Source organism: Callorhinus ursinus, unplaced genomic scaffold (genome assembly GCF_003265705.2).
Source record: "Callorhinus ursinus isolate GAN/ISIS: 27379988/994484 unplaced genomic scaffold, GSC_fseal_2.0 scaffold6, whole genome shotgun sequence".
Taxonomy (NCBI): Eukaryota; Metazoa; Chordata; class Mammalia; order Carnivora; family Otariidae; genus Callorhinus; species Callorhinus ursinus.
In genome coordinates this window covers 3,010,631-3,035,748 of record NW_027397068.1, presented here as the reverse complement: position 1 = coordinate 3,035,748, position 25,118 = coordinate 3,010,631, and the positions used below count along the sequence as shown (strand labels likewise).

The window sequence follows — 25,118 nt, the reverse complement described above, 5'->3', positions numbered from 1 at the left end:
GGCCACATGGAGTCCTGCTAAGTAAGGTGCGTTTAGCCCACAGCCGGCATCAAAGCCTCAGACATGTGAATGGGGTTTTCCTGGATCTTTTCAGCCCAGTTTAGGCAATAGCCGAATACAGACGCAAGACTGAGCTTAGGCAAGACCAGCAGAAGAACCACTCTGTCAACCTACAAAACTGTGAGAAATAATACATTTTTTTTTTGTTTTAAGTCACCACATTTTGAGGGGGTTTGTTACAGAGCACCAGATAACTGATACACAGTACTTCATTTTTACATTGTTGTTGAGTAGAAGAATTTCATTGTATGGATATACCACAATATAATTTGGACATTAACTTTCTTAATTGTTTTTTTGTTGTTGTTGTTTCGTTTGGTTTGGCTTGGTTTTGACTATTATGGAAGAGTTGCTATGAGAATTCTTGTACAGGTTTTCTTATGAATATATTTTCATTTCCTTAGAGTAAATACCTACGAATTGAATTGCTAAATTACACAGTAAGTATATGTTTAAACTACCAAATTGTTTTCCAAAGAAGTTGTATCTTTATATATTCCTGGCAGCAATGTAGAAGAGTTACATTTGTAACAAATGTTGTCCATCTTTTTAATTTCAGCTATTCTAGTTAGTGTAAATTGGTATCTCATTGTGGTTTTAATTTGCATTTCCCTGTTGACTAACAATGTTTAGCATCTTTTCACATGTGTATTGGCCACTTGTATAACTATAATCATATAATTTGTTCTGTGAAGTATCTATTATAATTTTTGCAGTTTTAAAAAAATGGTTTGTTTTTCTATTATTGAGTTGTAGGAATTCTTCATATATTCTGAGTATGAATCTTTGGTGAAATATTTATATTGCAAACATTTTCTCCCAATTGTGGCTTGCTTTTTAGTTATCTTAATGGTATCTTTTGATGCATAGAAGCTTTGAATTTTGATGGAATGTATTTTATGATTTTTATCTTTTTGTCCTTCTATGAAATATTTGCCATCTCTAAGGTCTCAAAGATTTTCTATGTTGTTTTTCTTTTTTTCTAGAAGCTCTAGAGTTTTACCCTTTGAGTATATATATCATTTATACTGAACAATTTATACATATATGTATGTATGTACATACTAGTATTCTGCTTCTCTGATTGAACCCTGACCAATACAAGCTCAAACATCAGAGAAGCTTACACAGAAATTTGGATCTGTAGCAGAATCTTTTCCTTTCCCATCTCCACTAATTTCTAGTTTTTAGGTTAACTGGGTTATAGTGGTACACCAAAATGATGCATATTTTATTTCTAAAACCCAAAGAGACCCACTAGACATTGTGTCACTTTCTTAGGAGGCCCAGATGCAGCAATTTTCCTTCCCTTTGGAAAAGATATGTCAACGTGTCCTAGACCAGTGGACCTCTAGAAACTTCAGAGGTGGCAGGCCCCTGTGTTTTTAGGGATTTATTTCACACTCTTTGACATGCATATATATTAACAGTTTTCCTGAGGTAGTTATTACTTCCTGCTCACTAACTGGTTGCTGATACCAACGTAATGAAACCATGTGATGAGATGTGCTATGAAGTGACTGGGGTCCCTGAGGACTAGATAATGGCATCGCACCAGCAACCTGGCATGGCTCTGAGGTAGGACTTTGAAGCCGTGCTGTTGGCCCTGCCATCCAAAAGCAAAGAGTCCCTGATAATATTTACTAATAGTTACAGGTTTTTAAAAAAAGTGCAGTAACAAGCTAAATCCCTGTATACCAGGAGCCAGCGGATGTATTGATTTGCTCCAGTAACAAAACATACCTGGAATCCAGCCGCAATTGGAGTCACTGCCTGATTAGAGTAATGTGCTACCATTTCCTGAGGTCCATCTGCTTTCTGCACAGGCTAAATAAATCAATTCAATGGGAATGTTGTGGAAATCACCATCCTTCAAGGGAATCTTTCAAGTATTTGGTGATGACACTCTGCACCTTTACTCCTCCAGTAATGCAACATGACTTTGGGTTTACCATTTTGGTAGTTAGGGCAGTTCTAGTGGCTTCCTCTTGACTAACTTTATACCTTAAAGAGCTAGAGAAAGAAGAACAAACCACACCCAAAGTGGGCAGAAGGAAGGAGAGAACAAAGATTAGAGCAGAAATAAATAAAATTGGAAGTAGAGAAATATCAACAAAACTAAGGGTTGTTGTTTTTTGAAAAATAAACAAAGTTGACAAACTCTAAGCTATACTAAGAAAAAGAGAAAAAAGATTCAAATAAATAAAATGAGAAATGAAAGAAGAGACATTACGACTGATGATACAGAAATAAAAACTTATCATAAGACACTACTGTGGGGGCACCTGGGTGGCTCAGTCGTTAAGCGTCTGCCTTCGGCTCAGGTCATGATCCCAGGGTCCTGGGATCGAGCCCCACATCGGCTCCCTGCTCAGTGGGAAGCCTGCTTCTCTCTCTTCCTCTGCCCCTGCTTGTGTTCCCTCTCTAGCTGTCTCTCTCTCTGTCAAACAAATAAATAAAATCTTTTTTAAAAAAAAGACAACTACTGTGAACAATTATACACCAACAAACTAGATAACCAAAAAGAAATGAATAAATTCCTGGAAACTGAATTCCTACCCAAACTGAATCATGAAGAAATAGGAAGCCTACACAGACTCATAACTAGTATGGATATTGAGTAGATAATCAAAAATATCTTCCAGCAAAGTTTAGGCCTAGATGACTTCACTGGTGAATTTTACTAAATATTTAAAGAAGGTTTTTTTTAAAGATTTATTTTTGTTTATTTCAGAGAGAGAGCTGGGAGGAGGGGCAGAGGGAGAGGGGAGAGAGTCTCAAGCAGACTCTGCACTGAGGACAGAACCCAATGTGGGGCTCAATCTCATGACCCCGAGACCATGACCCGAGCTGAAACCAAGAGTCAGATGCCCAACTGACTGTGACACACAGGTGCCCCAAATACTTAAAGAAGTATTAACATTGATCCTTCTCAAAGTTTTCCAAAAAACCGAAGAAGGGGGGCGCCTGGGTGGCTCAGTCGTTAAGCGTCTGCCTTCGGCTCAGGTCATGATCCCAGGGTCCTGGGATCGAGCCCCACATTGGCTCCCTGCTCTGTGGAGAGCCTGCTTCTCCCTCTCCAACTCCCCCCGCTTGTGTTCCCTCTCTTGCTGTGTCTCTCTCTGTCAAATAAATAAAATCTTTTAAAACAACAACAAAAAAAACAAAGAAGAGAAAATACTACCAAATTCATTTCACAAAGCCAGTACTACCCCCATACCAAAGTTAGAAAAAGACATCATAAGAAAGGAAAGCTACAGGCCAATATCCTTGATGAATACAGATGCAAAAATCCTTAGCAAAATACTAGCAAATAAATTAACTGCAGTTTATTTATCCAGTTCACCTACTGAAGAACACCTTAGTTGCTTCCAGGTTTTGGCAATTATGAATAAAAGTGACTATACACATCTGTGTGCAGGTTTTTGTGAGAATATGTTTTCAAAATTACCAAACTGTCTTCCAAAGTGGCTGTATCATTTTGCATTCCCACTACCAATGAATGAGTTCCTATTGTTCCTCAACCTTGCCAATGTTTGGTGTTGTCAGTGTTTTGGATTTTGGCCATTCTAATAGGTGTGTAGTAGGATCTCATTGTTTAAATTTGCAATTCCTTAATGACATATAATGTTGAGTATCTTTTCACTGCTTATTTGTCATCTGTATATCTTCCTTGGTAATATTTTTCAGTTTTTTTGCCCATTTTAAAACTTGGGTTGTTCATTTTCTTATTAAGTTTTAAGAATTAATTTTATATTTTAGATAACAGTTCTTTATCAAATATGTCTTTTGCAAGTATTTTCTTCCAACCTTTAGATTGTCTTCTCATTCTTTTGCAGAATAGAAGTGTCTTCTATAGAGTAGAAGTTTGAAATTTTAGTGAAGTCCACCTTAGCAATTATTTCTTTCATGGTGTTGTAACTAAAAAGTCATCACCAAATGCAGTGTCATCTAGATTTTCTTCTATGTTACATTCTAGTTTTATACTTTTGTGTTTTACAGTCAGGTCTATGACCTATTTTGAGTTAATTTTTCTGAAGGCTAGAAGTCTGTATCTAGATCCAAGTTTTCAGATGTGCATATCCAGTTGTTCCAGCACCATTTGTTGAGAAGATTATTTTTCTCCATTGTATTGTCTTTGCTTCTTTGTCAAAGATCAATTGGCAATACTCATGTGGGTCTATTTCTGGGCCCTCTATTGTGTTTCATGATATATTTGTCTAATCTCTAGCTAATACTACATTTGATTATGGTAGCTTTTTAGTAAATTTTGGAGTGGGGTAGTGTCAGTTTTTCAACTTTGTTCTTCTCCTTCAATATTGTGTTGGCTCAATATTTCAACCTGAAACTACAACTGGGTTCAAAATAGCCTTCTCCCATTTATTCTGGGTCTTATGTCTCTCCATATAAACCTTAAAATCAGCTTGTCAATATCCACAAAATAATTTGTTGGGGTTTCAGTGGGGATGGTATCGAATCTACAGATCCAATTGGGAAGAACTGACATCTTGACAAATTTGAATCTTCCTATTCATGAACAGGGACTATCTCTCTATTCTTTAATTTCTTTCATCAGAATTTTATAGTTTTCCTCATATAGATCTTGTATATATTTTGTTAGATTTATACTTAAATATTTCATTTTGGGGGGTGCTAATGTAAATGGCATTGTGTTTTTTATTTCAAATTCCATTTGTTCATCACTGGTATATAGGAAAGTGATTTACTTTTGTATATTAACCTTGTATCCTGCAAACTTGCTGTAATCTTCTATTAGCTCCAGGAGGTTTTTTTTTGTTGATTCTTTTGGATTTTTTACATAGACAATCTTTTTATTAAAAAGACAGTTTCATTTATTTTTTCCAAACTGTGTATCTTTTATTTCTTTTCCTTGTTTTCTTGCATTATCAAGGACTTCCAGTATAATGTTGAAAAGGATAGAAAAATACAAATTTGAAGGGATACATGCACCCCAGTGTTTATTATCAACAGTAGCCAAAATATGGGAACAACAGCATTATCAACAGTAGCCAAAATATGGAAAGAGCCCAAATGTTCATTGACTGATGTGGGAAGATGTGATATATATCCAGTGGAATATCACTCAGCCATCAAAGATTGAAGTCTTGCCATTTGCAATGACTTGGACGGAGCTAGTATGTCGTATGCTAAGCAAAATAAGCCAGAGAAAGACAAATACCATATGATTTCAATTATATGTGGAATTTAGGAAACAAAACAATGAACATATGGGAAAGAAAAAAAAGAGTGAGGGAAGCAAACCAGAACAAACTGAGGTTTGATGGACGGACGTGGGTGGAGGATGGGCCAAGCGGGTGCTGGGTACTCAGGAGGGCACTGTTGTGATGAGCACTGGGTGTTACATGTAAGTGATGAATCATTGAATTCTACTCCTGAAACCAGTATTACTCTATATGTTAACTAACTAGAATTTAAATGAAAATTCGGGAAAAAAAGAAAAGGATTGGTGAGAGGCGACATCCTTGTCTTGTTCTTTTTTTTTAAGTTTTTATTTAAATTCCAGTGAGTTACCATACAGTGTAATGTTAGATTCAGGTGTAGAATTTAGTGATGCAACACTTGCATACAACACCTGGTGCTCATCACAATAAGTGCTCACCTTAATTCCCAGCACCCATATAACCCTCCCCTTACTCCCCTCCCTTCCGGTAACCATCAGTTTGCTCTCGAAAGTTACGAGTCTCTTTCTTGGTTTGCCTCTCTCTCTCTTTTTTCCCCTTTGCTCATTTGTTTTGTTTCTTAAATTCTACATATGAATGAAATCATATGGTATCTTTCTCTGACTGACTTATTTAGCATCATACTCTCTAGCTCTATCCACACCCTTGCCTTTCCTTGTTCTTGATCTTAGCAGGAAAGCTTCTAGATTGTTGCCGTTAAGTATCATGTTAGCTGTAGGCTTTTTGTGGTTATTATTTATCAAGTTAAAAAAGTTCCACTCTATTCCTAACTTACTGAGATGTAATCATTTTTAAATGTGTCTTAGTTTCTTAACTCTAGTGACCTGTTTTGGGTTTTTTTTTTTTTTTTGATGTCTTATTTAAATTCAGGGATAGCGATATATTACATTCAATCTCCATTCCAGGGGAGAAACTTGAAACTACACTAGGAAAACTGAAAGCCAGGAAACAGTTAAGTTTCTCTCTTAGTAAAACAAAAAGAATGAAAAACCTTTATGTATAGCTTTGCACAGTGGCAGTATCGTAGCCAGTGAGGTTTATCCGAGGCACGATTATTGCTAATTGAAAAACCTTTATATAATATTGTAAATAGTAGACTGCAATGAAGTGTAGGATAATTATGTAAAAAGCATTCATATTCTATGGTTGTATCCACTGGCTTAACTTATTTTATATGCCTTTTTTCTTGATTATCAATAAATAAAAGAAAAAACTTAGAAAATAGTGAAAAGAAAAACAAATTTTAAATTCAGAATTTCACCACCCAGAGATAATCGAGTTTAACACTCTGAAATAATTCCTCTTATTTTTAAAAAAATACATACTATTTGCAAATATATTATAAATATATTAAGATTCACATATAGTTAATTTTGTAACATAGTTTTACATTATGGATTTTTACAGTTAAAGGAGCCAAAATTTTTCTTTTTTTCTTTTAAGATTTTATTTATTTATTTGACAGATAGAGACAGCCAGAGAGGGAACACAAGCAGGGGGAGTGGGAGAGGAAGAAGCAGGCTTCCCGCCGAGCGGGGAGCCCGATGCGGGGGCTCGATCCCAGGACCCTGGGCCCATGACCTGAGCCAAAGGCAGACGCTTAACGACTGAGCCACCCAGGCACCTCCCAAACTTTTTCTAAATAACTTCTAAAACAATTTTTGTGAGGGTTTAATATTCTAGTTTGTAGTTTTTAAGATCTTTAAAAACTGATTTGAGAAATTAAAAACTTTATCATTGTATTTTAATTTTTTGTATATAGAACGCTGTGATAAACATCTTGAGATGCACACGCCCACACACACACAAACTCATTTGAACTTATGTCTGTTTAGTTTCTTAGTACAGATTACTAGAAGTGGAATGACTGAGTTACAAAAATACTTAAGATTGTTTATACATTTGCCAAATTTAATGATTCTTAAAACAATTTGGCTATTACAAATTTCTTATACCACAAGGAACAGTTCCTAGGGTAAAGGGATGAAATTAAAATTGTGAAGAGAGTAAAAATATGTAACATGACGGCAACACTGTACAACATTTGAGTCAGCCAAGAAAATATGAAGATTTCAAAGAGTCCTTTTCACTTCAGCTGGAGTGAGATTTCCCAGGTGTCCTATGTTAGGCTGTTCTATTCTCAGGTGGGCTTCCCCTCCCCCTCATCTGTCTTCACATGCTTATAAATGGAAACACTGGCTTTCTCTACAGTTTCTCTGAGTATAGCTGTCTTAATGTGTTCAGGCTATTATAACAAAATACTGTTGACTGGGTGGCTTATAAATAAAAATTTATTTCTCAGAATTCTGGAGACGGGAAGTCCCAGATCAAGGTGACAGCATGGTTGAGAGCCTTTGGGATGCAGACTTCTTGTTTCCTCACACGGTAGAAGGAATCGAGGAATCTCTCCGGAGCCCTTTTTATAAGGGCACCAATCCCATCCTTGAGAGCAGAGCTCTCTTGACCTGATGAGGACCTAATCACCCAAAGGTCTCCCCTACTAACACCATCACCTTAGGGGTTAGGATTTTTATGTATGAATTTGGGGGAGAGGGGACACAAACATTCAGACCAGAGCTGTGGCCTTTGCATATCAGTGTCTATTTGAATAACAATTGGGTGTTCTTAGCTCAAGAAACTGAGGGTTTTATTTTTTTATTTTTTAAGATTTTATTTATTTATTTGAGAGAAAGAGCACAAGAGCGGGGAGGGCCAGAGGAAGAAGCAGACTCCCCGCTAAGCAGGGAGCCCGATGTGGGACTTGATCCCGGGACTCCAGGATCATGACCTGAGCTGAAGGCAGTCGCTTATCCAACTGAGCCACCCAGGCGCCCCGAGAGGGTTTTAAATTATACATTTTATATGCGTTTTAAACAGCAAACTTTGGAGAGAGAAGGGAAACAAAAGACTATCCTTCTTTTCCCCTACTCCAACCACAAATCAATCCTCCCTCACTGTGTGAACATTTTGTAGTATATTAAGCCTTGGGGTTTAGAATAATGGCTTAGTTTGATTAATGAATCGGATTAGTCTGGGGAAAAAAACAAGGTTGAAGGCATTATTTATTGCCAGATATATCTTGTTTTGTAAATGGAAGTGCAACTGAACTTCTTGTTGCATATACCTGGGGTGCTTTGAATCATTAATCACAGCTGTCTTCCCTGCATCTAGGGGTTCCCAGCAAGTACTGGCGTTCCCGGCCTGCATGGTCCAAAGGGCCACCTTGCCGATAGTAAGAATACCATTCTCCGCTCATGCTGATTACAAAACCCAACAAATTTTCATTTAGCTAGTCTCCTGGGAAAATTATTTCCAATTGTTTAGTACAGTTTTCTTTATTGCTAGCCACTAGGCTGTTGTAGCTTAATGAAAGACAGAAAAAGGAGCTAGAAGATAAGTAATTTTTCACATAAGAAACAGCCTAGAAGCATTTACGAATGGGAGCAATTTAGAACATATCCCTTCCTACGATTTACAGCAAAGACCAGGAAGACCGGGGTTACTGCCTCCACAACTGGCCCCTGTTTCTTTTTGATTGTTTATTTCCCAGATGAAGGAATCAATAAACTCAAATGGAATTCAAATGGATAAACATCACTGCCTGAGTCGCTCAATTTGCAGTAGGCTCCTGAGGATTTTGCGTTAAATGGTAGCCTTTTGTCCTAGGAAAGAAAGTTAATCAAACTGTCCTACAGCGTCCCAACAAAATGTCTGTTTTGTTCCCAGAGCATGTCTTACACAGAAGTAAAAATGGTTTGCCAGTTCCAAAGCTCCTGGCGTTCAGCAAAACTCTGCAGTAACCCCACATCTTAAAATATATTTCTTCCCTGAGCCATCTTTTCGACCATTACTTCATTCCTTCAAAGGTAACCATGACTTTTTCCCTTTTCAGTGTTCCTAGGACCTGCATGATCGATGACTCTTCAAGACCTGCATGATCGATGACTCTTCAAATATAAAAAGGCATTGCTTGTCACCTCAGCAGAGACTGTTTGTCATTGTGGTAAAACTGGTGGTTCTCCACCGGTTTTGCTGTGAGGTTCAAGTGACCAAGACTTAATGAAGTAAGTGGCATTATCATGCTAGTACTTGAAATCTAAACAGATTTTCTTTAGGGGAACTCTAACAACTCATAATTAAATGTCAGGAGGAGGGGCTCCTGGGTGGCTCAGTTGTTAAGTGTCTGCCTTCGGCTCAGGTCATGATCTCAGGGTGCTGCTCAGCGGGAAGCCTGCTTCTCCCTCTCCCTCTGCTGTGTTCTCTCTCTCGCTGTGTCTCTCTCTGTCAAATAAATAAATAAATCTTACAAAAAAAAATAAATGTCAGGAACAAATAAAACACCAGACAATTTAAAAATAAAATGGAAAGAAAAAAAAACTTTCGATGTCAACCTTTAACTTAGAAGAAACTTAGGTCCACATGGACATTTATGTAAGTTTATAAAAGTTTTTCCAAGCGAAGCTGAACATTTGCACATGTAGTGCCTTCGGGAGCAGTTGTCTTCTGCCTAGCTGAGATTTTAAGTACTGCTACTCTCAGTTCTCCAGGGAAACCACTTACCTTAGCTCCAGACTGTTGGGTAGCCCGAGGCTGGATACAAGGAGGAATCAGGCCTGTTAATGAATGCCTGGGTCTCCTCCATCTAGGACCCTAGAAATCAGGACACAGGTTGATGTTTATCACCCAACCAATTGATCCCACAGGGTCAGCACAGACACTCCCAACTGGGAGACTTATTTCTAGGACTCTACATTCATGGAGAGAACTCTGGAAGAGAATCGCTTTTTCTGAAAGAGCTAGAAAATGAATATGAGGGGAAAGAATTGATCAAGTTCAGTGATACCTATTCTTTTACCCTTGATTCTGGATCTGAGATAGAGCCTGGGACTATGGAAGACAGAAAGAGCCATGTTAGGAATAGGTCTCTGGTCACAGCCTGAAGCTGTGTGACCGTTTCTATGTTCTCTGGCCTATGATCTCACTTCAAGTTGAGGCTGGGTACTGCCAAGTAGCACCTCAAAGTTTCACATTCTATCTGTCCTTGAAGTCTGTGTGGGGAGCCAGTCACATATCTTCTGTAACCCCACAGAGTAGGAGAGGCTCGTTGAGTCAGAATTTTCTCCAGGATGTCCTTCACCAGCCCTGAAGGGGAACACAAGGGGAAACCCAGCACAATGCAAGGAGACCATCCAAGCTACAAAAACAGAGAGCACGTATAGCAACAAACGGTAGCAGAGAAATCAAAGCCAAGGGCCAAGAATTGACGGGTTTACAACTCTTAGATGGAGTTTTTTATGAAGAGCAAGAGAAAACTAGCCCATGCTTATTTTAAACATTTCAAAATGAACCCAGAGCATCTTAAAGTATATAGTTTAAGAGATGAATACTAAATATCTGTTACAAATTCATGGACTTAATGATTAATATAAAACCAAGAGCCTAGTCTTCACAATGAATTCTTTGTAATGCTCTACACAAGGCTTCCAAACAGATGCCAAATATGCACCATTAAAAATAACACTGTTTAGCCTACTTACATCAGTCAGACAACTGCTGAAGGCAGTTTGCTGCTAGCTGCTGAGATATTATGTAACTGGGTGGTTGTATCTGTCTTCGTGCCAGTCGGTCGAAGACCATTTTCTCGAAAGATATTTGCTTATTTTTCATTCCTTTCAATTTATAGCATGATTTATGATCAATGATCATAGTAGAAGGTTCTCTACTTTGCAAATTATTCCCAGCATTCTGCTGTCACTTGGAGACCTGACAGTCTCTTCCCTCTGCCTGCTGGAGGGAAGGTACCCCAGGAAGACAGGCTCATTTGACATTCAGCATTGGAAAGATATATTTTCTGCATGAAAATCGCATCACATTTCCAAACCCAAAAGAGCTTTCGTATTATCTGCATGGGCTTGTTCACATTGCCGTTCATTATTGGAAAAACAGAGACCTGACTGTGATTATTACATTTCACTCAGGTTTTGGAAAGTTTAAAGAAATGTTAATTATTTGAGATGTTAAATGATAAAAATGTAGCTTTTTAATATAAAAATGAAAGTGAATACTTTTTAGGTTTGAATAATAAAAGCAGTGGTAAAGCATAGAAATCATAACTAATAATAGTTTTTATTATATAAGGTAATACCCTTATTATAGAACGTATAGAAAATACAGAACAGTACAAAGAAAATAAAGCCTACTTTGAATATCATAGCTGAAGTTTATAACTTCAAATGTTGTAGTATGGTCTTCTCATTGTATTTGTAACATTTATATAATTTTTAAAAACTTGTGATCATGCTATGTGTACGATTCTGAAGATTCATTGTAGATCACTATCGTCCCATATTAAGTACTCTTCTAAAACATGCTGTGAATAGTTATGTAATAATTTACTGTGTGTTTGTAACATTATTTAACAATCCCCTACTGATATTTCCAAAGGAGAAATAGATAACATCAACTTTTCTTTATCTCATTCCGAGAAAAATAATTTCACATAATTGTGTGAGGTAAGAGTGAAGTAATATATTAATATCTGGGTTATGTTCTATTCTAATTCTTAATATGTAGTATCAAAATAACTTTGTATCTGCAATTTTCTCGTTTGAGCATATTTCACTAAAATTTATATCATCTGCCAGGATTTACTCCAAATGCTTTCATTAATATCAATTTTACTCTAAAATTGGTGTTTAGTTTTTTCACCCCATACACATGTTTGTGTGTATATATACATATATACAAATATATTTGCTTACATATACATATATATATGCATATATTTGTGTATATATATTTACCGAGGGAGGGGTGTGGGTGGGGGACTGGTTAAACAATGCTTTAAATGTTTGTTTTGATTTTTATTTGTTGTTCTTGTTTTGTTTTTGCCTTTTTTAAGAGGAAGAGCATCTGCCATTTAAAGGCACTTTTCTGTGCATGTTAGGTGGACACCTTGGTCACCTGGATGTAGGTGTCTTCTTTAGGGAAGTCACTTGACTGGTGTCCCTTTGATAATGTAAATACAGTTGATTCTCATGACTCACGATACTTATGTTCTATAAAGTCACCACAAACACTAAATTAGTAAATACTGAAACACTGCTTCTAAGGCAAATTCAGGGTTAGGTTCTCAAGAGCCTCTGGACACAACATTCTTGCTAACTGATCGAAACATATCCTTCTCTTATGTGTTTCTATTTCAAGACAACATATTTAATATATATTGTTGATTCATTAACATTCAGCTCATGGCAGACAGCACTTTCATTTGTGCCCGAATGAAGCTTGTCTAACACACGTAGTTGCTCGGTAAGACACAGCACAGGCTTCTTGTGCTTAGGTGCACTACAGAGAACTTTAGCACTATTCCTGGGGGGCCTTTAAACCACCAAAAAAAGGGAAATCACCAACAAATACACAAAAATGTGGAAACTGTGGCACTGACAGACCACACAAAGGATATTTGCTTACAGTCAAAGAGCTGAAACATGAAGGCAGAGTTGACCTCAGCAGGAAATGTGTGCATTGGGCAACTCAATTCTTTTACTGCTCTATGCATGTCTATGAAGGATAATGAAATCCCCAGGAATGCTGATTTTAGGGTTACAAGTAAATTTTATTGAGTATGCAATTCACAAATGCAAAATCTGTGAATATTGAGGATCAACTATTCTAAGAAAGAAGATTCCCTCTCACATAAAGAAAGGGCACAATAAAATCCTGTGTGGCTTGACCAAGTCTGCTCTTTCTGCTTCCCCTTAGGATACCATCTAATGTCTGGGGAAGTTTTGCATATTTGTAAATTTCTTTGGTCCAAAGAACTTCCTGGGAACAGAAGAGTGGAGAAGTCCATTCTTTCCCTGTTGCGGTCCAACAGTTATTAAACTTTATCTTACAGATGACCAATGGTTTTAATTGAGTTTGTCTGCCAGGAAATTTGAAAGGCCCTCTTGAAGGGGAACTCACTGTAAGGTCTTCTGGATGGGTAGTCTGTGCTCAATATAGAAATCCTTGTTTGGCATGGAACAGGAGTCAATTTGGAAGAGTAGATGAAACTGGCATCTTCTGATCTAGGTACCCAAGTATTGGGGCACCTTTGGGAACAATAACCATGTGAATATAAACAATAGAGCTGTGGTGCACCTGGATGGCTCAGTCAGTTAAGCGTCTGCCTTGGGCTTAGGTCATGATCTCAGGGTCCTGGGATCAAGGCCTGCATCCCTGCAGTGGGCTCCCTGCTCAGCGGGGAGTCTGCTTCTCCCTCTCCCTCTGTCCCTCCCCCTTCTCATGCTCACTCTCTCTCAAATAAATACAGCTTTATTTTTTTAAAGATTTTAACTGTGGCACCCAGGATTAGGGCATTGTCCCCCACCCCAGAGTAGAGCATTTAGGGAATGGGATTATTCTCTCTAAATTACCTGTTATAGTACTTTTGGGCTCTTTAAAACAACAGAATTCATTGAATTTTCCTAGTTTTCTTCCTGAATCACTGGCCAAGATTTCCTGCTTCGGTCCAAAGGAATTTTGAAGGACTCCTGAGGCTTAATCCTGGGAATATCCATTGTAATTGCTTCAGATTTTTTTAGTCTTTTGGGGGATGTGGGAATTTGCTTGTTTTGCAAAAATCCATTGCCTTTTCCAGGTTTTCTTTCTATCTTGCTCTTTCCTCTTCTGATAAAATTTTAATTGCTTGAGTGCTTAGAACATGGTCTTGGGTCCCTTCCTGCCACTCACTTTCACCCCAGTGCTTTATATCTTTGACTCTCAAAATTAGATCTCTAGGGCCTCCTTCTCTAAGCTTCTGACTCCATATAAAACTGCTTACTTTGCATCTCAGCTTGAGTATCTAAGAGGCATTTTAAATCAGAACCATCCAAAACAAAATTTTATTTCTACATTTTCAAGCCACACTTGTTTCTCTTCTCTGTCTTTCCTATCTTAGTGAAAAGCATCACCTCTCATCCAACTGCTCAAAACCAAAAAAACTAGGAGTGGTCTTTGATTTCTTTCTTTACTTCATCTATCATATGCAAATCAACAGCAAGTTCTGTCAGCCTCCAAAATATGCCCGGTGTGTCTATTTCTCTCTGCTATCTTAATGGCCAGTGTTCTACTATCTTAGTCCTAGCCAAATGGTTGCTTGCTGGGATGATCCCACTTGCCTCCTACGGGCCCTCTTGTTACTCTCTCTTGCCTCCTTTCATCAAACACACAAAAACAATTTTTATAAAATTGGATCATATCACACCTCTGTTTACAACCTTCTAATGGCTCAAATACATCACTCAAATATCACTTTCTCAGTGAGGCATTTCCTCAGCACCTTTTCTAATGATGCCTGACCCCTTTGGTGGCCCTTTACCACACTACCACTTTCTTCTCTTTATTATACTCCATTCCACTGGTATTATTTTGTTTAGTCTCTTGTGTATTTGTGTATTGTCTGTTCTCCACTAGAACATAAAGGTAGGGACTCGCTTGTTCAGGGAATATTACAATACCTTAATATCATGCTTAAAAGATAGTTGGATTTTCAAGAGACAATGGTTCAATGAGTGAAAGAAAATCAAGAAATCCCAATACATAAAAAAAGAGCTCTGAGCAAAGTTGCTCTCCTTGAATAGGAGCTGAGGGTGGGAATGAGTGGTGGTGATAGTAGACTGACCCCTACCTGAGCTTCTCTTCTAGTTGTTCCTGAAACTCTTTGGAGAAGAGTAAGAAAACCAGGGAAAGTGTGGGGAGGGGAGGAGCCAGCAATCTGGAGACAACTTGGTCAACAATTTTATTTTATTTATTATTTTTATTTTTTTAATTTATTCATTTGAGAAAGAGAGAGAGAGAGTTGGGGGAAGGGCAGGTTGAGAGGGAGAGAATCTCAAGCAGACTCCCCCCTGAGCCAGGAGCCCGACGTGGGGCTCCATCCCATGATCCTGAGATCATGACCTGAGCCGAAATCAGGAAGAGTGTGACGCTTAACCAACTGAGCCACCTAGATGCCCCTTGGTCAACAATTTTAAAAAGAGTTTTAGAACCACTAAAATGACTCAGTAAAAAAAAGCCCTTAACTACAGTGTTTATTCATGGCTCCATATATTAGTTGCAAAATGTATTTTGATACAGTGGCCTTAAATAGTTAAAAACAAAAAAACCAAAACTTTCCTTTGCTGCAGCCAAAACATTTTCATTGGATAGTTTTGTGGTAAGCATTTGAACATTGCTTAGGGCAGCCATCAGCCAGGCCACCAACCCTCAAACTAATCAGCAAATAGTCTCCAAAAGTTGATAGTAACATTGGGAAAGCAAATTATAAGCATGGTGTTGCCTTTTGGGATCAAGTTATTTACTTTACCACTGAAATTGTAAATGAATCACCTCCCAAGAAGTTCCCTGGTTTAGAAAATTGCATGTAGTACATTTCTTACCTGAACATTAGTAAAGAGATTATATAATTAACAATGAGATATGTAATTTTAAGAGATGAGATAATTATAAGAAAAGGAGTTAATTTCTCCTATTATCCAAGAATAAATTACCAACATTTAAAAAAATTATTGATTTGTAGGACTACCTTTCCCAAGGCATTTATATGTCTTGACCTTACATTAAATAAATGAGTGATATTCTCAAGGGACTATGTCTTGTTTGACAAAAACTCCTGATACTCCTTTAAGCCATAACGACACAGGAATTCTGCACAGATGGTGAGACTCCCTCACAAACCCCAAAGCTCTATTCGGCTCCTGCTGTAATGAAAGAACTAATTACTTTAGATCGTAGACTTCCTGGTTGCTCTTGAGAAGCTGATATTTAGGATGAAAAATAAAAGATTTCCAAGGAATTTTGTACTTTAAAATTTATGTGAAAACTTCATTTAAAAAATTATGCTTAAATATTTCCGAATAACGTTTTTACGTAAGTACTGTACCTGCAAGAATAGAATGATAAGTATTGGAAAACAGACCCACGCCTTGTAAGCATAAGGACAATACAAATATTGATTTGTGGACAGTTGGAAGTAGGAAAAGAGAGGAAACCAAATAAGAACGAACCTGGACTTTTCAGCACACGACACCAAAAAACCCACCTCAAGCTGACTTAATTCTTAAAGAGGCATTGACTGGTTCTCGGAACTGAAGTCCCAGGAGTAGAGCTAGTTTCAAACACAGCTGAAACTGGGAGCACTAGGGATGTCCCTAGGTTCAGTTTCTCCTTCTCTCTTAACTTTTCTTGCCCTGTGGTGACTTGATTTTCAGCTGCACTTTGCAGAGCAGGGGCGGCTGCAAGCTTCACACTTTTTTTTCTTTTTATTATTTATTTGGGAGAGAGTGAATGAGAGACCACTAGCGGGGGGGGGGGGGGGGGGGGGGGGGGAAAGGAGAGGGAGAAGAAGGCTCCCCGCTGGGCAGGGAGCCATTGGTGGGGCTCGATCCCAGGACCCCAGGATGACGACCAGAGCGGAAGGCAGATGCTTAACCGACTGAGCCACCCAGGCGCCCCACACTGTTTTTACTACAAACCCGTGTGAATGGAAAACTGCATGTTCCTCTCCCTCACCTGTTCCCGGAAAGTGTCCGTGGGTCTTACTGGCTCTGCCTGAACCAATCACAGCAGCCCAGGGAATAAGCGCACAGGTCAGAGAGGATTGCCAAGAGCTAAGAGAAGCCAGCCTTGGGCAGGTCAAAGTTACAGGACAGGGACTCAGCCCCAGGGGAGAAGAACGTGATGCAGCTACTGAGAGCAAGGCTCTGTGAACTTGGGTAAATTTCTTCGACTGAGCCTCGTTTCTTCCTGGATAAAAATGCCTAGTTCATAGTATTAAAACGATTAATCAAGATAACATAAAGCGCCTAACAGAGCAGTAGACTCTGGATAAATTTTAAAGGTGAATTAATTCTTATTCCATTTCCTTCCTGGCTTTGGAGTCTGTAAGCATAAGCAGCAATGACCATTATCACCACTAGGTGGCAGTCGTGTGCTGGGAGGTAATGGGCTGGCTTTTTGGTTAGTGGAAAATTAAGAATTGGCTGAAATGAGGATTGGCAGTTGGACGAAAGCGGGCGTCCAATTCCTGCTGCACGGAAACCGGGCTGTGTGACCTTGGTCAAGGTCTGAATTGATTTCTGGCCTGGATTTCCTCAAGTAAAACTTAGAGACTAATTCTCCATTTGGCTTTCTAACATCTTTTTGATTCTATAAAAAGTGAATCTTGTATTTCATAGTAAAAACCGCGACTGTAATATCGGAAGCCTAAAAAATACTCAACAGTCTTGGTTGTTAATATAAGCTGTTTTAAAATATGACTTTATGAGGCGTAATCCATTCATTTATTGCTAAATCGTTGCTACCCCGGGAGGCCTGAAAGAGTTCATGTAATTTTGTAAGGTGACTAATGGGCTCAGAGAGATGCTCTTGAGTTATACACAGCTCAGAAAATTGTCCTCTGAGGCACACAATTCAGAAACCTCACTATTAAAAAAAGTCTCACTGAGCAGACTTCAAAAGTATTTTCAGTCATGTAATTATGTTTTAATGCTAGGTTCTTAAAATGACTTGGAAAAGAAGTAGTTCAGAAAATTTCAGGTCTGAAATGTGTTGGAAGTATCTGGGGCAGCAGGAGGATGAATCAGGAAATGGTGATTTAATTGGGTTTAAGAACAAGAACGACTCTCCACTTTTGCATGAATCAAACCTTATAACAAAGTTGAAATAAGATGATGCAATAAAAATTATCATTATCTGGTATAATATATTGTGGGAGGGTACAGAATCCTTTACTACAAGGAAGTTGTATGCTGGTTCCACCTTGGTTAGCATAAAAATCCTTGCAAAAGGAGACCCAATTGAAATTCTAAGGGTGTTCACACGTTTCTACATTCCATGGAGATGTGGAACAGCCTAGTCTGAACACTTGACCTTTATTTCTCAGCATGCTCTTTTTTTCAGGATAAAGCCTCCTGAATTTTTAAACCTGGAAGGTGGGGGGTGAGGATTTGTTGGAGAGGTGAGGATCTGATGAGTTCTCAGGTTTCCTTCATTCTTTATAAATCCAGACTGTGCTTTACACAGTGCCTTATAAAAGGGGAGAGATAATTAAGGTATTTATTTTGTTATTTTATTGTTGTAGAAGCATGGGAAAGAATGAGAGCTGTTTTGTTTTTACCTCTCTTTTTTTTGCTCCCGCACTTTATTAAAGGAGGTAGCCAGGACTTGAAGACCTTTTGCCTCTGGGTGGTTGTTGGGGGTCTAAGCAGATAGCCCCAAATTGCTTTAAGGCCCCAGCAGTGTTTACAGACACAGCATGCTGGGCCCTACTCCCAGGGTTTCTAATGCGGCAAGTCTGGGGCGGGGTCCAGGGATTGGCATTTCAAACCATAAGGGTACCTTTAATAGTGATGCTGCAGGCCAGGACCGCGCATTTGAGAACTACTGGGTTGCGGTAACCTTTCTTTCCGGCAGCCTGGAAAGCTCCCTTCTCTTTCAGAGGCCTAAGCTTATTGAGGGACATGCTGGGGAGTATTTGTGTAGGGAAGGGATAGGCGAATGTGTCTGTTGAGGGAACATGGGAAGCTCTTGAAACTGAGGGAAAGGGCATTCCCAACGCCCAGGAAAAACATGGAGGTCTGTAGGTCCTGAACTTCTTGAGATTCAGACCCAGGTCCTTACCGGTGCCCCAGGGCAGGGCTGAGCTCAGTTGAGAATGAGGCTTGAAGGAAAGCTGCTTGGCCCGGAACCGGGTGAGCCGAGCCCACTCCTCAGATGGACCGTTGACAGTGATAATCTGAACCATGCGTGACACAGAGAGACTCGCTAATTTTCTGGGCCGCAAATAAGCCTCCCAGATTTTTATGTAAGTCCCGGGAGGAGAAGACACAAACAACGGAATTTCTTGCCAACTCAGTGGCGTAGGGGATGGCAGTCAGATATGATTCGATTTGGAGAAAATAGATATTTCTCGCCTACCCAACTTTGAGAAAATGCCACACCCACGACACGGACTTCTGGCTTGGAAAAACATAATCCATATGTATTAAGTACTTGAGGCTTCAAACGATGTTCTGGCCCTGCTACAGCTCTGTGTTCACTTGGGAGGCAAGGGGTGGGGCTTCTCAGCACAGCTGTGCAAATCTTGCCCAACACCTGGCGGCCGAAATCCAGGCAGGCTGTGAACAAAGGGTGACTTCGTCTAATTTTCTAGTGGACACGCACCATTCGTGCGTCACGGTACGGCCTGTGAGTATACTACACGGGAAGTGTTTTCCTGTTGACTTCCGTGCGGTTTCTACTTTCCATCGTCATTAAATACCCTCCCACATTTCTCCGGCATGTGTAAATACTTTTAAATTAGATCCTTAGAAATGGAATTGCTCAGCTACCTGAGATTTCCGCCTGACTTCTCCCACAGAAATTCTGCCAATTAGAGATACAGATAGTGTTAGAAGCAATTTGTTTTATTTTTAGCAGGCAAAGACGTCTCAGTGTTTGGGCCATCATGCCGGGGTGTACATGAGCCCACACAGGTTGCTCTCCTCTAACTTCCAGTTGAGAGATACTGTTCTGAGCAAATGGAAGAAAAATTAGAGGGGAACGAGTGGAGGATTGCTACAATAGGTACATTGGAGCGGGGATTGGGGTGGCATGCCTAGTGGCTTATGTTACATGAAGGTACTGATTTCCTGAGGGGTGAACACAGGAGAGGGATGTTCGAAGATAGAAAATTGTTAAGGATTAGCTTGTATCTCAAAATTAAAGCTCAGCCCAATCCCATTTCCCGTTAAGAAAAAAGGGAAAAACATCCACTTTCTTCTCCCTGCGACCCAGGGCTCAGATGATGTGTGTTAAGCCTCATTCCGGGTTAAATAGCCTTCACAGGGGATCACATGGGAATTTAAATATCATTGCAGCATTATTTCAATAGGAAATGGATTTCTCTTTCCAAAAGATTGACTTAAGTATATGCTTTTGGTACCTGACCCCTTCTCAGGAGAATGCCGTCTGTGGTTTTATTTATTTTTTTAAGATTTTATTTATTTATTTGACAGAGCTAGAGTACGAGCAGGGGGAGCAGCAGGCTCCCTGCTGAGCAAGGAACCCGATGCGGGACTCGATCCTAACACCCTGGGATCATGACCTGAGCCAAAGGCAGTTGCTTAACCGATTGAGCCACGCAGGTACACTCTGTGGTTTTCAAGCTCAAGCTTGAAGGACCCTGGCTCTCTGACTTCAGTAAGCACAATTAAAATGGCTTAGTTGAGAGGAAACCACGTTTTAAAATTTCTGAGATGCTCCACCACGTCTTTACTGCAATTCTTGTGTTGGGGTGGTTTGTTGTCATTTTAAAAGCTAGGCTGTTAACAGTATTATGTGCCCTGTCGTTTTCCCCCAGGACAGTTCTGTGGCAAACAGAGCCCTGCAATCTCTGGCCACCCGGGGTGTCGTGAGGAGGCTGAGGGAGGGGGCCGGCAGCCCCAGCTGCAGGAACTGGTACGTTCCTGACCTGGTTTTTGAGAATATTCAAGGACAAAGCAGGGACACCCAGACTCGCTCCAGCCCAGCTAAATAAGACCATGTTCCTTTTATCATTTCATTTTAGCAGGATTTGAGCAGCAGGTGAAGCGCCTTTCAAAAGACTGTCATCTCCGAGGGAAGTCATCTGTTTTACATTAATTGTCCATTAGTCTCCAAGCCTCCATCCATTAAACTCCTCAGCCACTCATTATGTATATTGTGCCCGAGTCCTGCTGTCAGCTTTCAATGCAGAGCTGTTTTTCCACATCTGACTTAATTGCTCTAAGTGCCTGGTCCTTTGAGAGAGCGTTGAGGGTACCAATTAATGCAAACTTCCTTTCCTTGGCAGGTTGAACAGATAAGCCATGGTGAGGACAGTTCCGCTGCTGTTTACTCTAATTTATTAGGGACATTTCTGCTTTACACTCACACAGTGGGGATGTCATATCTGTACCGCTCTGTGTGCCTGGTAGACTTCTAGATCTGCTTTCAGTGGGCTTAGTTTTCTATAGTGAAGATGCTCCATAAATTTCCGATCCATCCATGTTACTGTGATAAGGGGTTTAAACTCCATTTTCTTCTGATTGATTTAAACATGTAATTTTTAAATGCATATGGCACTCTGAAGAACAGCTTGGATGAAACTGATTTTGCTGATGGAAAAATTAAGCTTTCATCCTTTCAAATCACAGCTCTAGGGGTGGCAACTCAATAATGTAATTACTGGGGCTGCTTTATTATAACTAATTCACCACCTTGAGCCCCACGGCTGCTGTTTTGGAAAAACACATTTAAATGGAGAGAGGGCAAAAATCATTAAGATAACCAATCTTGGAGTAGTTTTTAGAGATTTTTGATAGGCATGGAGGGATATAAAAGTATGTGGGACTGAGAGAGAAAGAGATTAACAGATTATCTTCAACTCTGTATAGAAATGCCAGAAAAACATCATCCTATTTATTCTTTTACTTTGTTGTATTCTTAAGTTTTGATTTATTCTTTTACAAAATTGTACCAGATTCCCAACTATTGCATTTTATACGGTTTGTTAATATTAAAAATAGCTGGTCAGCTAATGTAAATTCCTTTCAAGATATGGTAATGTGTCTGTGAATTCAAATTCCAAATAATGACTATTGTCATTAATAGATTTTATTTCAGGCTTTAAAATCTTTGCCCGGGTTTATCTTATCACGGAGTTTATTAATAAATGGCTCAGTTAATATTTGGTAAGTACCCGTGTATTGGTTTTGCTTGATTACATTTAAGCCATACCAGAAAAAGTGGAGAAGGAGAAGACTACAAATGCATCCAGACTGACTTAAATTACAGAGTATAATGAAAATCAGACAGAATTTTGTGTTTTCTATTTCCTGAACATTGTTGGGAAAATATCCACTTTGCCATCAGTGAATTATTTAGACCAAAAATAAGCAACCACTGTGGGAAACATTTGAAGTGGGTAAACTCTGCCTCTGAGGCTCTCTGCCTCCCTTCCAAGGGGTCCCTAGCATGGGGGCACTCTCCCCTACACTCCTCCCTCCTTCCCATCTGGGGGCCAGTCCTGCCTCACATCTCAGAGGGCCCTGGTGAGTAACCAAGACAACTACCAAGATTTAGGATTTTGACCCTTTCAGAAGGTTCTCATCTTCATCTGCATCATCCTTTTCTGTCAAGATTTTTGAGCAGACTGTGTACAGAGTGTGGGGAGCCTCTAGCAGTTACATCCTCGCAAATGGTGATCTTCCCCTTCTTGATGGACTAGCTTCCCTGATCAATTCTACAGGTTTTGTTTCTGTATCATGGGCCTAAAGGGTGGCCTCATCCGTCTGTCTTTATCACCCCCAAGCCCAGGCTAATCTATTCCTTCAATAGTCCATCCCAGCTGTAGGCTACTCTTTTAAAAATCCTGTCAGCTTTTCTCTCAACAGTTTTCAGGAAGAGAGTTTTGGAAAATACCAAAATACAGTCTAAAAAATTTGAAGGTGTATAGTAGGGGTTAAAAAACACATATACATCCTTTTGCCCTTCAGGATAATGGTCCTTGATTCTAGTTAGCTTTCATAGTATGATTTGTATTAGCCAATGATTAGACTAGAGTAGCAGAATTGTAGGATGCTGGTGCAGCTTTATTTTGATTCTGAGTCATCATCTTTTACATCATCTTCTTTGTTAACTGTTTCATTTGCCTGGGGAAGTGAGTCTGAATTTTCATCCCAGTGTTTTGCTTCAAAGTCTGTTCACATATGTGGGATCTTCCTGGAAAAGATATTCTTTCCAAGGTCATGCCCTTGTACTAACTCCCAGATATCTGTTTTAAAACGCTTTTAATTATGGTTGAATCTCTTCCCACCCTTGGCAGACATACCATAGGGTAACTGCTCATGAGTCAGGCCCTTAATTCCCTCACCATGAGTGTAGGTGGAACCTGTGATCTGCTCCTACCCGATAGAATGTGGCAAAAGTATGGGATATCACTCCTGTGATTATTTTATATAACAAAGGTGAAGGGATTTTAAGGATATAATTAAGGTTCTTAATCAGTTGACTTTACTTTTTATCGATTTTTGTTGTTTTTTATTTTCATTCCAGTGGAGTTAACATGCAGTTTTATCAGTTGACTTTAAAAGTTAAACAAAAGGGAATTTATCCTGGGTGGGCCTGGCCTAAGTAAGCAAGCCCTTTAAAAGAGTCTCTGGGCCTTCCCTCCAGTTAGAGACTTGAAGTAGCCTCTCTCCATTGCTTGCTTGCTTTCAAAAGGCAAGCTGCCACGAATTCTGCTGCCATGAATTCTACTGCCACAAGGAAATGAATTCTGCCAACAACCTGAGCTTAGAAGCACATCCTTTCCTAATTGAGCCTGCAGATGAGAATACAGCCCGGCTGACACTGATTTCAGCCTTGTGAGGTCCCAAGCCGAAAACCCAGTTAGGTCATGGCCAGATTCCTGACTCGCAGAAGGTATGAGATAATAAGCGGGTGTTGTTCTAGGCTCCTAAGAGTGAGGTAATTTGTTATGCAGTAATAGAAAACTAATACACCACCCCTGTAATAAAAATATTTTGTTGTTTTTATTATCTAGTATCCCTCATATCACTATTTACATAGATATATCTCTGCATACAAAATCTTCTTGCACTTTATTGCTAGAAAATGTACCTGAGTCATACCCCAGGCTCTAGAGATGACTTATATGTAACCCTTGTGTCCTACAGGCTTTGCCCCAGAGAACCCAAGAACAGATTTGGTGGTTAACGTGAGGATAGTTCCTTTCAAGGACCTGGGCACACCTGGTGCCTTCACTACCTTCACATTGGAAGTTCTGACATTTCTTTCTCAGGAGCCCTTTCATCCAAAGTTACCGAAAACCTCAAAGAGATTTTTTTTTTTATGTGGGTCATGTTTATCATCAACTGTAATTAAAATTAAAAGGGAGCAACTTCAAAACATGAGAATCCACAAGCACACATCCCATTAGCTGTCAGAACAATGACATCAGCCCTTGTCAGGAAGCCTCTGGAAAACCTCACTGTTCACTTGTGAGAGAACGAAAGTAAAAAGGTAAATAACATCAGAGCATTATTATAACTGGGCCTTGTGGAAGTAAGACCCCCAGGCCGCAGTTTGAGAACCATTGCTTTCTATCTTCAGTTTTGTCTTTGTTCTGTTTTACATGGCATTGAGTTTTTCCCACTTCTATTGAGATGTAATTGACATATCATATTGCATTAAATTGTATTAAGCAAACTCAAATACGTTTACAAAACGTGAGGTAAACATTTTTAAAAATGAAAAACAAAACAAACCAAAACAAAACTAGCTGTGTGATCGTTCTGGTCATTCCTCGCTTGCCACACAGATACATCATGGGCTCTTCTCTGCTTGGTTCTGTGCCCGAAAGCTGGCTTCTACAGATAGCACCGAGGCTCCTGGCCCTCTGGCTTCCAGCCAGTGTTGGCCAATGGAAGGATGGGAGGGGAGCGAGGTTGATGGCATGCATTTATCCCCCTCATCCCTGCCACATGGCATTTTGACAGGCAGCCCCTCTGCTGTGGCTCCAGCTCTTAGCTGGGCTCCAGTAACCCCATTCCTTCCCTTCCCCTTCAGGGGTGGGGTGGCAATGGCTTCTTGCCGCTCTTAGTCCCTGGGTGTCGCACTGCACCTGTTGGCTTCCCTAATTCTGCCCACATTCAAGTCATGACTTTATGTTTTTTCTTTTTTTTTTTTAAAGATTTTATTTATTTATTTTATAGGGAGAGACACAGCGAGAGAGGGACCACAAGCAGGGGAGTGGGAGAGGAAGAAGCAGGCTTCCCGCCGAGCAGGGAG

The 25,118-nt window shown here is 39.6% G+C and overlaps 1 non-coding gene and 1 pseudogene across 1 annotated transcript; one reads left to right on the top strand and one right to left on the bottom strand.

Moving 5' to 3' along the window:
- LOC112813627 (parafibromin pseudogene) overlaps positions 1-19,071 on the bottom strand; it is a 38,258-nt pseudogene extending 19,187 nt beyond the window's left edge.
- Positions 6,284-6,422, top strand: LOC112813664 (U4 spliceosomal RNA). Its single transcript, XR_003205562.1, has one exon. It is a non-coding gene; the product is annotated as a U4 spliceosomal RNA (small nuclear RNA).
- Positions 19,072-25,118: the final 6,047 nt, after the last annotated feature.